The sequence below is a fragment of the Lontra canadensis genome, unplaced genomic scaffold, assembly GCF_010015895.1.
Source record: "Lontra canadensis isolate GAN:19392208 unplaced genomic scaffold, GSC_riverotter_1.0 scaffold173, whole genome shotgun sequence".
In the NCBI taxonomy this organism is placed as follows: Eukaryota; Metazoa; Chordata; class Mammalia; order Carnivora; family Mustelidae; genus Lontra; species Lontra canadensis.
In genome coordinates, this window is record NW_022631167.1 from 378,622 (window position 1) to 392,329 (window position 13,708).

Below are 13,708 nucleotides of genomic sequence, written 5' to 3' on the forward strand. Positions count from 1 at the left end.
TGCAAAAATTAACTTAAAATAGGTAAAAAACTTAAATGTAAGTGCTAAAATATAAAACTATTAGGAGAAAATACAAGTATAAATTTTTATGATCTTTAATTCAGCAAGGAGTTTTTACATAGGAAACCAAATGCACAAGCAATCAAAATAAAAATAGATAAACTGAACTTCATAAAAAATTTTAAACTTTTATGCTTCAAAGGACACTAAGAAGAGAAAAAACAACCTACAGAGTAGGAGAAAATATTTGTAACTCATATACCTGATAAGAGTCTAGAATCCGGAATATATAAATAACTTTTACAACTGAACAACAAAAAGATAAACAACCCAACTGAAAAATAGGCAAAGGTGGGGGGTGCCTGGGTGGCTCAGCCAGTTAAGTGTCCAACTCTCAATCTTGGCTCAAGTCATAATCTTGGGATCCTGGGATCCAATCTCACATCAGTCTCCACCCTCAGTGGGGCAAGGCATCTGCTTGAGGATTCTCTCTCCCACTCTCTCTGCACCCCCTCCTGATTGCACACATGTGCACATGCACTCACATGCACGTATGTGTGCGCTCTCTCTAAAATAAATAAATCTTTAAAAAAAGGTAGGCAAAGAATTTGAATAAACATTTCTCCAAAGAAGAGATATAGACAGACAATAAGCACAGGAAAAATGTTCAACATTGTTACTCATTAGGGAAATGCAAATCAAAATCACAATGAAATACCACTTCACACCAACAAAAAAGACAATAATAGGACCATAAGAGACCCAACTCTAGGAGACAAACTGAGGGTTGCTGGAGGGGAGGAGAGTGGGGAATGGGGTAGCCAGGTGATGGGCCTTAAGGAGGGCACTTGATGTAATAAACACTGGGTGTTATATGTGACTAAGGAATCATTAAATTCAACCCTTAAAAGCACTAATTAAAAAAAAAAAAAAAAGGAAACTGAAAAAAAAGAAAAGAAGAAGAAATACAGGGATACCTGTCTGGTTTGGCCAGTGGAGCATGCAACTCTTAATCTCAGGGTTATAAATTTGAGCCCCACATTAGAGACTACTTTAAAAAAATCCTTAAAAAATACAGACAATAACAAGTGATGACAAGGATGTTAAGAAATTGGAGCTTTCATAAATTGCTTTTGGGAATGTAAAATGGTATAGCCACTTTGGAAAAACAGTTTGATAGTTCTTCAAAAAGTTAAATGTGGGTTACCGTATGACCCAGAAATTTTATTCCCAGGTATGTGCCCACGAATTAAAAATCTATGTCCCTATGTTCATAGCAACATTATTCATAATCGCCAAAAAGTGGAAAAAACCTCAAATGTCCCACTAATGAATTGATAAACAAAACGTGGTATATCCATATGGTGGGCTATCATTCCGTCACGAAAAGGCATGAAGTGCTAATTCATGCTACATGGATGAGCTGTAAGAACGTTATGCTAAGTGAAGGAAGTTTGACACAAAAGCCACATACTATGTGATTCCTCTTATAAATGAAGTGTCCAGAATAGGCAAATCTATGTAGACAGAAAGTAGATTAGTGGCTACCAGAGACTAGGGGAAGAAGGTAATGGGGAGTGACTGCCAATGGGATTGGAGTGAGTTTCTGGGAATGATTAAAATGTTCTGGAATTAGATATTGGTGATGGTCACACAGCTTTATGGATAAACTGGAAACCCTGAATTGCACACTTTAAAAGGATGAACATTACGGTATATGAATTATATCTCAATTTAAGAATTAGTGTATTTAACCAAATTAGCATAATAAAGGAGAAAAATAATGAGATCATCTCAATAGAATGATGTAGAAAAATCTTTCAATAAAATCAAATACTTATTCATGATAAATACTCAACACACTAGGAATGGAAATATATGTTCTTGAACTGATAAAGATCACCTATAACAGAAAACATCATAGTTATAGCAAAATATTGAAAGATTCCTCCCTGAGATTGGGAATATCTCCTAATCATACTTATATTCAGTATTGTTCTAGAGATTGTAACTGTTGTAATAAGGCAAGAAAAAAGGTTATAAAGACTGAAAAGGAGGAGATAAACTGTATTTACAGATGATATGATTGTTTATGTAGAAAATCCTAAAGAATCTATGTTTATTAGGATTATTAGAAATATATAGGGGTGCCTGGGTGGCTCAGTGGATTAAAGCATCTGTCTTTGGCTCAGGTCGTGATCCTGGGGTCCTGGGATCGAGCCCCGCATCAGGCTCTCTGCTCAGCGGGGAGCCTGCTTCCCCCTCTCTCTCTCTGCCTGCCTCTCTGCCTACTTGTGATCTCTGTCAAATAAATAAATAAAATCTTTTAAAAAAGAGAAATATATAAATATAAGTGTTCCCAAATTCGAGGTATATATATTACTATATATATACCATATTATTGTATTCTGTAAATACTATGAACAGAATATGAAGAAACAATAAACAAAATGAAATTTTAAAATACCATTTTACAATAGTATTAAAGATATAAAATACCTGAGCATATATCTAATAAAAGATGTGTAAGACCTTTACAGAGAAAACATTGAGAGAAAATTAAAAAGACCTAAATAAATAGGGAGATTTGCTGTGTTCATGAATTGAAAAGCTCAAATGTCAATTCTTTCCAAATTAGTCTATAGAAGGAATGTAATCCCAGTCAAAAATCACAGTAGTTTGGGTTTCTTTTGGGGGTAGGGGTGGAATTAACAAGCTAGTTATAACATTTATGTAAAAACATAAAAGACCAGGACATCTGGCTGGCTTAGTAGAGCATGGGACTCTTGATCTTGGAGTGGTGAGTTCAAACCCAAAACTGGGCACAGAGATTATGAAAGGAAGGAAAGAAGGAAGGAAGGAAGGAAAAGAAAGAAAAAAGAAAAAAGAGGGGCACCTGGGTAGCTCAGTGGGTTAAGCCTCTGACTTTGTCTCAGGTCACGATCTCAGGGTCCTGGGATCGAGCCCCGTATTGGGCCCTCTGCTCAGCAGGGAGCCTGCTTTCCCCTCTCTCTCTGTCTGCCTCTCTGCCGACTTGTGATCTCTCTCTCTCTCTCTGTCAAATAAATAAATAAAATCTTGAAAAGAAAAGAACAGAATGTTAAAGACCAAGAATAGAGCATACATTCTTGAAGGAACAAAGCTGGAAGACATGCCACTAGGTATCAAGACTTCTTATAAAGCTGTAGTACTATATCGTTATTGGTGCACACATAGACAGATACACCAATGGCACAAAATAGATCAGAAGCAGATTCATACACACACACACATATAGTCACTTGGCTAAGGACAAAGGTGACTCAATTGTGCAGTAAGTAGATGACATTGTCAGTAAACAGTGCTTACTCAGCTGGATATTCATTGAAATATAAACCTTAATCCTTATTTTCACTACTTAAACAAAACCAATTCCATAAAGACTGCATCATAAAGGTGAAATGGAGGGCACCTGGGTGGTGCAGTCGGTTAAACGACTGACTCTTGGTTTTGGCTCAGGTTGTGATCTCAGGGTCATGGGATTGATCCCTGTTTCAGGCTCCATGCTCAGCACAGCGTCTGCTTAAGACTCTCTCCCTTTCCCTCTGTCCCTCCACCCTGCTTTCTTTCTTGCTCTCAAATAAATACATAAATCTTTTTTAAAAAATAAAGGTGAAAGGATAAAACAATACAACTTCTGGAAAAAAAAAAAAGGAAAATATCTCCAATACCTTGAAGTAGGGTAAAATTTCTTAAAATATAAAAAGTATTACCCAGAAAGATAAAGATTGATGCACTGGATTACATTAAAGCCAAAAGACCCTATTGAGAATAAAAACCCAGCCACAGGGTAGGAGATTATACAGGCAATGCAAAGATCTGACAAGGGACCTGTATCCAGAATCCGTTTTTAAAATTGCTACAAGTCAATTAAAACAAACAGATAATTCAACAGAATAATGGGCAAATGACTTGGACAAAACATCACCAAGGAGGATATGCAAATGGCCAAAATGTATGTTAAAGGGCTAAGCGTAATGAGTCGTTCATGAACTGCAGGTTGAAACCACAATGCCATAGCATGACACACTCAACAGAATGGTGAAATTAAAAAGATTGACAACACCGAGTACTGGTAAGGATGTGGAGCAACAGGGTCCCCCCTAAACCTGGCAAGATGGACATTGGTACAGCCCCCTTGGAATGTTACTTGACAAAATCCATTAAAACTGAATAGGTGCAAGCCCAACTACCTAGCACTTTCACTCATAGGTATATATTCAATAGAAATGTAAACCTCTGTGCACCAAAATATGTGCACATAGCAGCTCTACACACAGGGGACCAAAATGTGTCCATCGACAAATTCATAAATTGTGATATAGTCATCAATGGAATGCCTTATAGAAATGAAGATTAACAAATCACATGCGAAATGGATGAATCTCAGAAGAAAAAGGGTGAGCAAAGCAGCCAGATACATGAGAACATATTGTGTGATTCCATTTATATGAGGTTAAGAACGAGCAAAATGAAACATGCTGTGGGAAGGAAGGAGCGTGCATGCCTGGAGGTGTGAGGGATTCACTGGAGGAGACAGAGGGCCCCTGAAAGTTTTGGTCAACTTCTTGCCTTTGTTAAGTGGGTGTGTTCTCTTCATGGAGATTCACTGAGCATTTCTCTGGAAGTATATCGTGTTCAATAAAAACAACACAAAACAAGCAAACAAAAATGTATGTGAGCATAGGTGTTTTTGAGTGTCTGAGTTTGGCGATCCTTGAGGGCTCCTGGCATTTCCCATAACTTACCACATTATTTGGAAAGGAACTTCCACAGCAAAGGCTGCTCTGGGACCCTGCCCCTGAGTCTTCTGGCCAACATCTGTTCTGATTAGCCTATGTCTCTCCCGGCAAGATACCCCTGGTGTGGGACTAAGCGACTGCCCAAATGTGTTTTTAGCACCTCTCCCTGCAAACTCAAAGGTCCTGGGCACTTCTCTGGTCAATGTGGAATAGAGGGAAAAAACCTGGCGGCGGGGGAATGAGGCTGATGGAGCCCCGGAGCAGCTGGGGAGAGGGACCCGGGTGCAAGTGACTGTGACCAGCTGAGGTGGGTAGAGTCCAAGGCATGAAGCAGATCCCCCTTGGGGAGAAGAACGTGTAGAGACAGAGCCTCAGAGTCTTCGAGGATGTTCACGGGTAGCATTGTTTACAAGTCATTTGTGAATTGAGTAATGGGATTAATCCTATTCCTGCTAGGACACAAGTTTTCCTCTAAGTTATGAAAAAGTAGTTCAAGTTTCTTGTTTTATTTTATATATTTGTTTCTTTTTCAGCTCATGTTTTTGACGCCTACACTCCTATACACACAGCAGTGCTCTGGAAAGCAAACTGCGGTACCTCTGGCGGAACTGGTTTTCCACGTTGTGTAGATTCACAAAACACAAGCTGCTCCATTCTCCCTGCAAGCAGGAAACAGACCCTCCGTCCCAGGGAGTAAGGTAAATGGAGAAAAGCTGATTCGCTTCTCCTGGGGTAACTCCTACGTGAAGGGGAAAAATAGCAATGGATAATCTTAGAGCTTTCCAGAGGCAACACTACCTTATGGATCTACGGGCTTACAATACTGAGGAGGTTAAATGCTAATAAAATGCCCTGTCTGGAACCAAAAGGTGAGGATAGCTCTAGGTATCAGGATATTACTGGTTTGCCTCCCCACTTCTAAGACAATAAAGAAGTATTGCTTTTACTTCACTCTGAGACCCCAAAGGGAACAAAAATTCCCCTTTCTGTTAGATCCAAGATCCTCAAGCGTTTTGTTTCAAATGTTGGGTTCTTTTTGGGGAAGGAGGAACATAAACACTTTAGGGATTTGATCTGTGTGTGTGTGTGTGTGTGTGTGTGTGTACACACAGAAAGGTTGCTTCCTGCCTCTCACCACCCTGAGATACAAGTCTTTGCCTCTTTCTCTGAACTTGTAACTTTCAGCATTGTGCCGGGGGCACGCAGTTTCTAGGTTGTCGGTTTTCCAAGGTCATCCTTTGAGACGAGCTCACTGCTGGATGCATCAGTAATAAGTAAGACAAGGGTTTCTTTGGCTGACTTACTAGGCTCTTCTCCTCTGATCTGAACCTGCTGAGGAAGTCTCTGTGCATCCTGTAGCCTATAAGTGACTGTAAATTCCTGAAAGAGAATGAAAGCAGAGTTTAACGATTCTGAGTGCCTGGTCCTTCTCTCCTCTCCTCTCCCTCCCCGGCCTTTGGTGAGTGTGAGAGGATGTGACAGTGTCTGGAGGAGTTGGTGGAGAGAAAAACAGTGGCCTGTGGGTTGGCACTCAGAGAAAGAGGTTATCCTAGGATGAAATACAAACCATATCACATTGATTTTCCCTTTGGGGGGCCCGGATATCACATCCTTCCATTTCCCTCTAGTCCCTGCCCGCCATCGACAGGGAAGCATTAACAGGGAATAATCAATGATGTTCTGTCCTGAAAATAAAAGGCTTGTCATGTCTCTCCATTTGGTGGAATGGATGTGGGATCAGGGGTCATGTGGCCAGCTTCCATCTGTCTCCTGACACAGGCACTGACTCAGACATGCTTTCCATCCAGAGGGCTGCAGCCCACAGCCAGGTGATCGCAGACTCTCCATGGGCATCAGCAAAAACGAGACTTCAGTGTCTTTGAACTCTTGTGCTAGGAGCTTGGCTAACTATCAACATGGCAGCTTAGGAGCGACTTTACTGAACTTTAATTTCTGGGTTACATAATGGATTGCTGTTCCCTAACATGATGGTTGCTGTGCTTGTGGTTGACGGAAAGCTATGTATTTACTGTTCTGCAATAGAATCACAGAAATTCAGTATTAACAGGGACTTAAATCTATGCTCCAGTCCTATTTCCCATCTGATGTGTGAATTTGTTACAATTTTCCTGGTAAACTCAACAGCCACCTGAATGCTGCTGCTTCCCAGTATTGTTCCTTTGTAGTCCGAAAGCTCAGCTCTTAGAAGGCATTTCCTTACACTAACCAAAATCTGTTTTGGTGGTCATGATCATTACCCTAGTGTCCTCTCCATAGGCTCCCACTTCTTTCACTTAGACCCAGTTTCCGCTTGGTTTCCATCTCCTGATTCCTTGTCATTCACAATCCTAATACGTCCCTTTAGATTTAACCCTTATTTTGGTCAAACATCAGAGCCAGAGGCTCTGGCTTAGAAGCATGCCGGTGGCCCTTCCCCTTTCAAATTCCTTGTGTAGCCTCCTTCTCCCTGCCTAACCCCCACCTTTCTCCACAGAAGTAAGTGGGAAGCATCCACTTCCATTCTCTGTGCTTGTGTCCACTTAGCCAAAGACTCACTTTGCTAGCTTCAGAAGACAATGCTTGGACTTGTTTTAAAATAATGCCAAGCAGTGGGATTTACTCTCCCAAACTTCCAGTCTTGAATAGATTGATGGAAGGACAGCCTCCAACAGCAAGAGACAACACCAACTGCACATATTTCAGGGGGGAGTGCTCTGACAAGGTGGTTCTTCTAGCTAGCCAAGTCCTGCCCATCCTTGCCGACTGCTACTCCTGCTTCCTGTCAGTCCTGCAAGGTTGCTGATGCTTTCCCAGGAAAGTCCACTGTTTCCCATCAATGGATGGAGAGTCTATGGCTTATAGCAATGCAACTGTAAGAAAAACAGGATACAGATTTTAAGACTTTACACAGCCTACCCTGTCTCAGCTTCTAGCCCCGTTAACACAATTTTCCAGGTTTCCTGGTTGGTACCTCTTCTGACATCCTTCTTCCAACCATTAAGGAACAGCCCAACATTGTGCCTGATGGGAGGGGATTTGGAAATCCTCTGTTGAATTACAGATATACTATATCCAAGAGTCTAATAATCATGGCAAAAGTAGAAATGAGGTCACTCTGATGTATGTGTATGTTCTGTAAGTGAATCCATATAACATCCTAGTGTTTGCCATTTTGTTTCCTGGTGCTTTTGGAAGGTCAATTAGAATTTGAAACTCTTGCATGGGTGTCAGCAATAAGCCCCTGTATTTGCAAAATGAACCAGCAATGGGACCTTGGGCAAGTCTATTTGAATCTTAGTGTCTTCAGCTGTAAGATTGATGGAATTATTCTATCTATCCTACTTATAATTCCAAACCTCTGTTTGGGGCTTTACCATTTAGCATTTATTCTCTCATTTGGTCTGACCATACTGTTTATAGCAAAGAACAAAGAAGAATTTGTGTGAAAATGCTTAGTGAAATGTAATGCATTATATCTAGGCTGCAGTTTGTTATACAAGCCCCAACCTCCATCTTCTAGAATCTTCTATTCTGGTTGCCTCTAAGATCCCTGACAATAATTTAGCAATCCCATTTGCAAGGGTTATCAGCATCCTGGAAAGTAATTCATTGAGGTAAGCGACTTTAATTCATTAGAGTAGCTAGGGAACAGGTGCACTTTTTATAATCTCTTCACTCGGGGCTTTAATTCTCTCTTATCAACATTTGTGTTACCCATCTCATGGCAGAAGATGTTATTTGACAGAAAAGATGGAAGCAAATTAGGGGTATAGAAGTTCTGCCTTCCTTCTGATAAAAATCACCACCATTCCTAAACAGTGGCTCCTGTAATCTTTGTTTTCCAATTGGCCGTAAACTTAACTTAAAAAAACAGAAGCCATTTTTTATGCTTTTGGCTCTTCTTCTTGCAAATTTCACCTCATTGCTGGCTTCAGCCTTCTGACACTCTTTAAACCAAAACCCATCTTATTTATTAGTTTTCGTTCACATTCCACTCTGCCAAGATTTTGGAGAACAGAATTCTATGAGAACACGTACATTATTTAGGGAAGTGTCTTGAGCACTCTGTCAGTTCAAGACCCCTTTGCCTCGCTCAAGGTCTGAAGCCTTAGTTAGTTAGTACTAACCTGGAAGTGATCACAAGGGTTTGCCAGGTCATATGAACTGTTGGAGACTCACATGAACCGCTGTCATGAGCTTCTCTTCCCCAGCACCACCTGTCACTGTTCTCTGTGCTTCTTGGTCCTTGCTCTGGAGGTCGTTGGTTCTGTGTTTCGTCTTTCCACACTCTGTATTTGTGCTTGTCAGAATGCCTGCAGCTGCTTAGGTGTCCTGGCATTGCCTCTCCCTTCCCTTTTGGTGACATCTTTAGTCACGTAAGTTTGAGCTTTTGAGAATGGTCCCATCAAGAGGTATCTTTCTTATGCTATGGAACTGTTGCTGATATGGCTAAAATTTATAAACCAAATACACACATTTCTGATTATCAAAGTAAGTTATACATATGGGCACACTGTAGACCATTTGAAAAGCTAAGAGATGTAGAGAATCCTAGCACTCCACAAAAGCTACCCATTGTCATTTTGGTATCATTCATGTAGACATTATTCTACGTGTATTCCAATATTGACATACATATAGTAGAAATACTACACATCAAATATTTTGCTTTGGACATGTTATATAGCCTCCCCCTATTAATATATAGATTCTTTGTAAGTGCTATATTTAATGTCTGCATAGTATTACATAACATTACATATGTTACATAAATAACCCATGCAAATTAAAGGGAGCACAATCCACAAGACTGCCCACATTTCTTTTTAAGCTTTTCTTTCTTTTTTTTTTTTTTTTTTTGAGAGAGAGAGAGAATGGGGGTAGGGGGAGGGAGAGAGGGAGAGGACCAAGTGGGGGGAGAGAGAGAGAGAGAATCTTAAACAGGTTCCACACCCAGTGCTCAGCCTGTTGTGGGGCTCGATTTCACAACCCTGAGATCATGACCTGAGCTGAAATCAAAAGTCAGATGCTTAACTGACTGAGCCACCTAGGTGCCCCTGCACTCATTTCTGATACCGACTGCAAAGTTAGGAACAGTTCACAAGACTACCTTCACTTATGACACCACTTGTAAGTTTGGGAATTACCAAGACTGTCCTGAATTTTGATAATTCACTAGAAGGGACTCAAAGAACTCACTAGTAGCGATCCTATTCGTGGGTATGGTTACAGTTAAAAGACACAGATGAAAGCAGCCATGGAAGAGATTTCAGGAAAGTTCCAGATATGGAGTTGTTATTTTCCCATGGAATCATAGACTTTTCCAGCAATAATGTGTGACAACCTGTATGGAGTAAATATGGCCAACCATGGAAGCTCACCTAAGCCTTGGTGTCCAAAGTTTTATTGGAGCTCCATGGTTGACTGCCTATGTAGCTGATCTTAACCTCCAGCCCCTCTAGATATAGACTGGATACTACATGGCCCAAGAGCCCCATCATAAATCACAATGTTAGACTGTCTTGTGGCCAAGGCCCCCACGTAAACAAAGACACTCTTATCAAGCAGGACATTCCAAAGACATAGGGACACCTCCCAAAGCTGAGGACAAAGACCAGTTGGGTAAGGTGAATTGTCTCATACGTTCTGTAATATCTTTGTGCAAAACTGTTCACTTTGAAGCCTATAATTTAGAGTACATGTCCAAAAATGGAATTATTGGATCAAAGGATATGAACATTTTTTAAGACTCTTGAAACATATTATCAAAATGCTTTCTGAAGAGTATACCAACTTATATCCCACCCCTCCCTCACCCCCTTCCAAAAATGACCAGAATATCTGCTTTTATCACATTCTCACTTGCAATGGATATCATCACTAAAAAAAAATTGGCAATTTGATAGACACAGAGTGGTATCATATAATTTTCATTTGCATTTCTATGATTACTTTTTTTTTCTATGATTACTGGTAAGGGTATATACCAATATGTTTATTTTTAAAGCTTTTGTTATATAGGATTTTGAGCACCCACAAAAGTTGACAGAATATCTTAATGAACTCCCTCCCATATGACCATCATCTCAACCCCATAACCACCAACCCCTAGAAATTCTACCTCATTGATATCTCCACCTTCTGTCACTCCTGTAGTTTTTGTTTGTTTGAGAGAGAGAGAGCATGGTGTGGGGTTGGGGGTTGGTGTGGGCAGGAAGAGGCAGAGAGAGGAGGAGAGAATCTTAAGCTGGCTCCACGCCCAGTGCAGAGCCCAGCACAGAGCTCAATCTCACAACCCTGGGATTATGACCTGAGCCAAATCAAGAGTTGGCGTTTAACTGACCGAGCCACTAAGGCACCCCTTATTCCCATAGTTTTTTAAAGAAAAACGCCTAGACATATCATTTTCTCTCTCCTATTTCAGTAAGAAATTCTAAAAATGAAGGGCTCTTTATTAAAAGACCATAAGTACAATTATCATACAGTTAAAATTAACAATAATTTCTTAATGTCATCAAATATCCATTTGATATTCAAATTTCCAATTGTTTCATAATTATCAGAATTTTTTTTACATTAAAAATTCAGAATACAAGGGAGGTCCAGATATTGAGATTTGTAGATATATCTTTTAATCTAACATGTAAGATTTACGGGGTGATTTCCCCTCTCCCACCCTCCCTTCCTTCCCTGCCCCTCACCACTTCCCTCTTAAGATATGACCTGTTGTTCACTGCTGTATGCCTAGTGCCTAAAACTGAGTCTGGCTCATAGTAGATATGGTAAACAGGCTCCAAGATGTTCTCATGAAACCCACCTCCTGCTGTCTGCTTCTTTGTGTAATCCCCTCCTCTGGACTGTGACTTCCTTCTAACCAATAGAATATGGCAAAAGGGATGAGCTCTCACATCCATGATTGTATTATATGAGACTCCATATTCCTATCAGCCTCTCTTTCTCTCCCCCTCTCCCTCTCCATTTTGCTTGTTTTGAAGAAACAGGCTGCTAGGAAGTAAGTGACCCAGTTGGAGAAGCTCATGTGGCAAGGAACTATGAGCAAGGACTCTCTAGAAGCTGAGGGTAGATTCCAGCAAGAACCGGAAACCAGGGGCACCTGGGTGGCTCAGTCGGTTAAGCATCTGCCTTCCAGCCCTGTGATCGAGCTCTGCATTGGGCTCCTTGCTTAGTAGGGAGCCTACTTCTTCCTCTCCCTCTGACTGCCATTCCCCCTGCTTATGCTCTTTCTCTCTCTGTCAAATAAATAAAATCTTAAAAAGAAAAAAAAAAAAGAATCTGAAACCCTCAGTCTGGAAGTGCAAGGAAAATCTGTGGGACCTTGAAAACACTTTTCTCCCTGAAGCCTCTGATGAGACCGCAGCCCCAGCCAACACCTGGATTATAAGACCCATAAATAGAGAATTCAGCCAAGCTGTGTGCAGCCTTCTAACCTACAGAAACTACAGATTATGAATGTGTGCTGTTTAGGATTGCTGAGTTTATGGTAATTAATTAAGTGACAAAGAAATGAAGGCAGCAGCTGTGCACTAAACCGATGTTGAATTGACCAAGTGAATATATAAGAAGGCTACTAAGGCACTGGTCAGGTACTCTGCTCGTAGGTGAGGAGGTCTTCCAGCGGTTGACAGATGGCCAAATTCCACCACCACCCACCGCCTCATGAGATGGTTTGTGCCCACCTCTGCACTGCGTGAGCTGGTCAGGCCCTCTGTCTAGCTAGGCAACTGTGCTGTGCTCCAGCATTGCCTCAAGCCATTCCTGAACCTTCCCGCACCATCTCCTCTGAGCCTGCTTACACTGACCTCAGGGTGAGCTTCTGGAGGGTAAGGCCCCTCATGGGAGCCCTCCTAAGGGTCTGAATCTTCTCAGTAGACCTAATCTGTAATGTGGACAAAACTGAGGGGATGGCTTTTGGGTATCTGTCTCCACTTTATTTGTCCCATGGCTGTTTCTGCCTTTGATAAAATTTACCTTCTCCTCTAGACATACAGCCCTGGTATGATCCTGGATGGTTGTAAATTGCTCCAAATGAAAAGCTTTTGAGTGGGGCATAAGCATGAAGTCTTTTGCTGACCCTGTGCGGTCACCAGGATGAGAGGCCACCCTGGGAAACTTCCCTGTCCTTCCACCCGGCAGGGGCCATTCTCCTCGGTCTCCACAGCCCAGGGCTCCACAAACCCTCCATTCTCACATTCTCTCTATTACCTCCTTTATTCCAGCCTGGGTGTTTAAAAGCAATCATTGTCAGAATATGCCATTTAATCTGTTTTCATTTTTTATTGTAAAAAGAGGAAGCAAGGGCTAGCGGTAAGATTACAGATGAATAATGAAAGAATTCCTCAAGCTGTTCAGGGATATATATTTTTCCTGCAATGAAGCGAGACGGATTCCCATCGCAGCTCAGAGACTTGTTCCATGAAGCCCCTCATCTGTCATGTTCTGAGGGGAAGGGGCAGGTGGAGAAGTGTCATTATGAATGTAACTGGGCTCAGAAGTGACTGGTCAAGGTTGACACTGCCGTTCTGATGGAGCTGTTTATTGAAATTTTCCAGGGAGGCACTGCTGGCTGGTGGCGTGGGCCCCTCCAGACACCCCCTGTGCTGTGGCTGATCCCCAATTCCTTTCTCACCAGCCCACCTTGAAGCTGAAAGAAGTCCCTCGAAGAAGAATACCCTCCAAGATAGGAAATAAAATCAGTGAGTATTTCCCGACTTTTGCAATGAGCCTGCACCAGCTGCCCCTAATGTCTATATAATTTCCTGTCCCCAAACTGCCAGCCTGTCTCCCCAGGATCTCTGAGCAGAGTGGAATCAGGATGGTCTTTCTCTGTAGTGTGTGCATTATTACACGTAAAGGGAGAGATGCCTGGGATCTGGGTGGCCTGCCTCAGGTTTGCCAATCCTTCATGG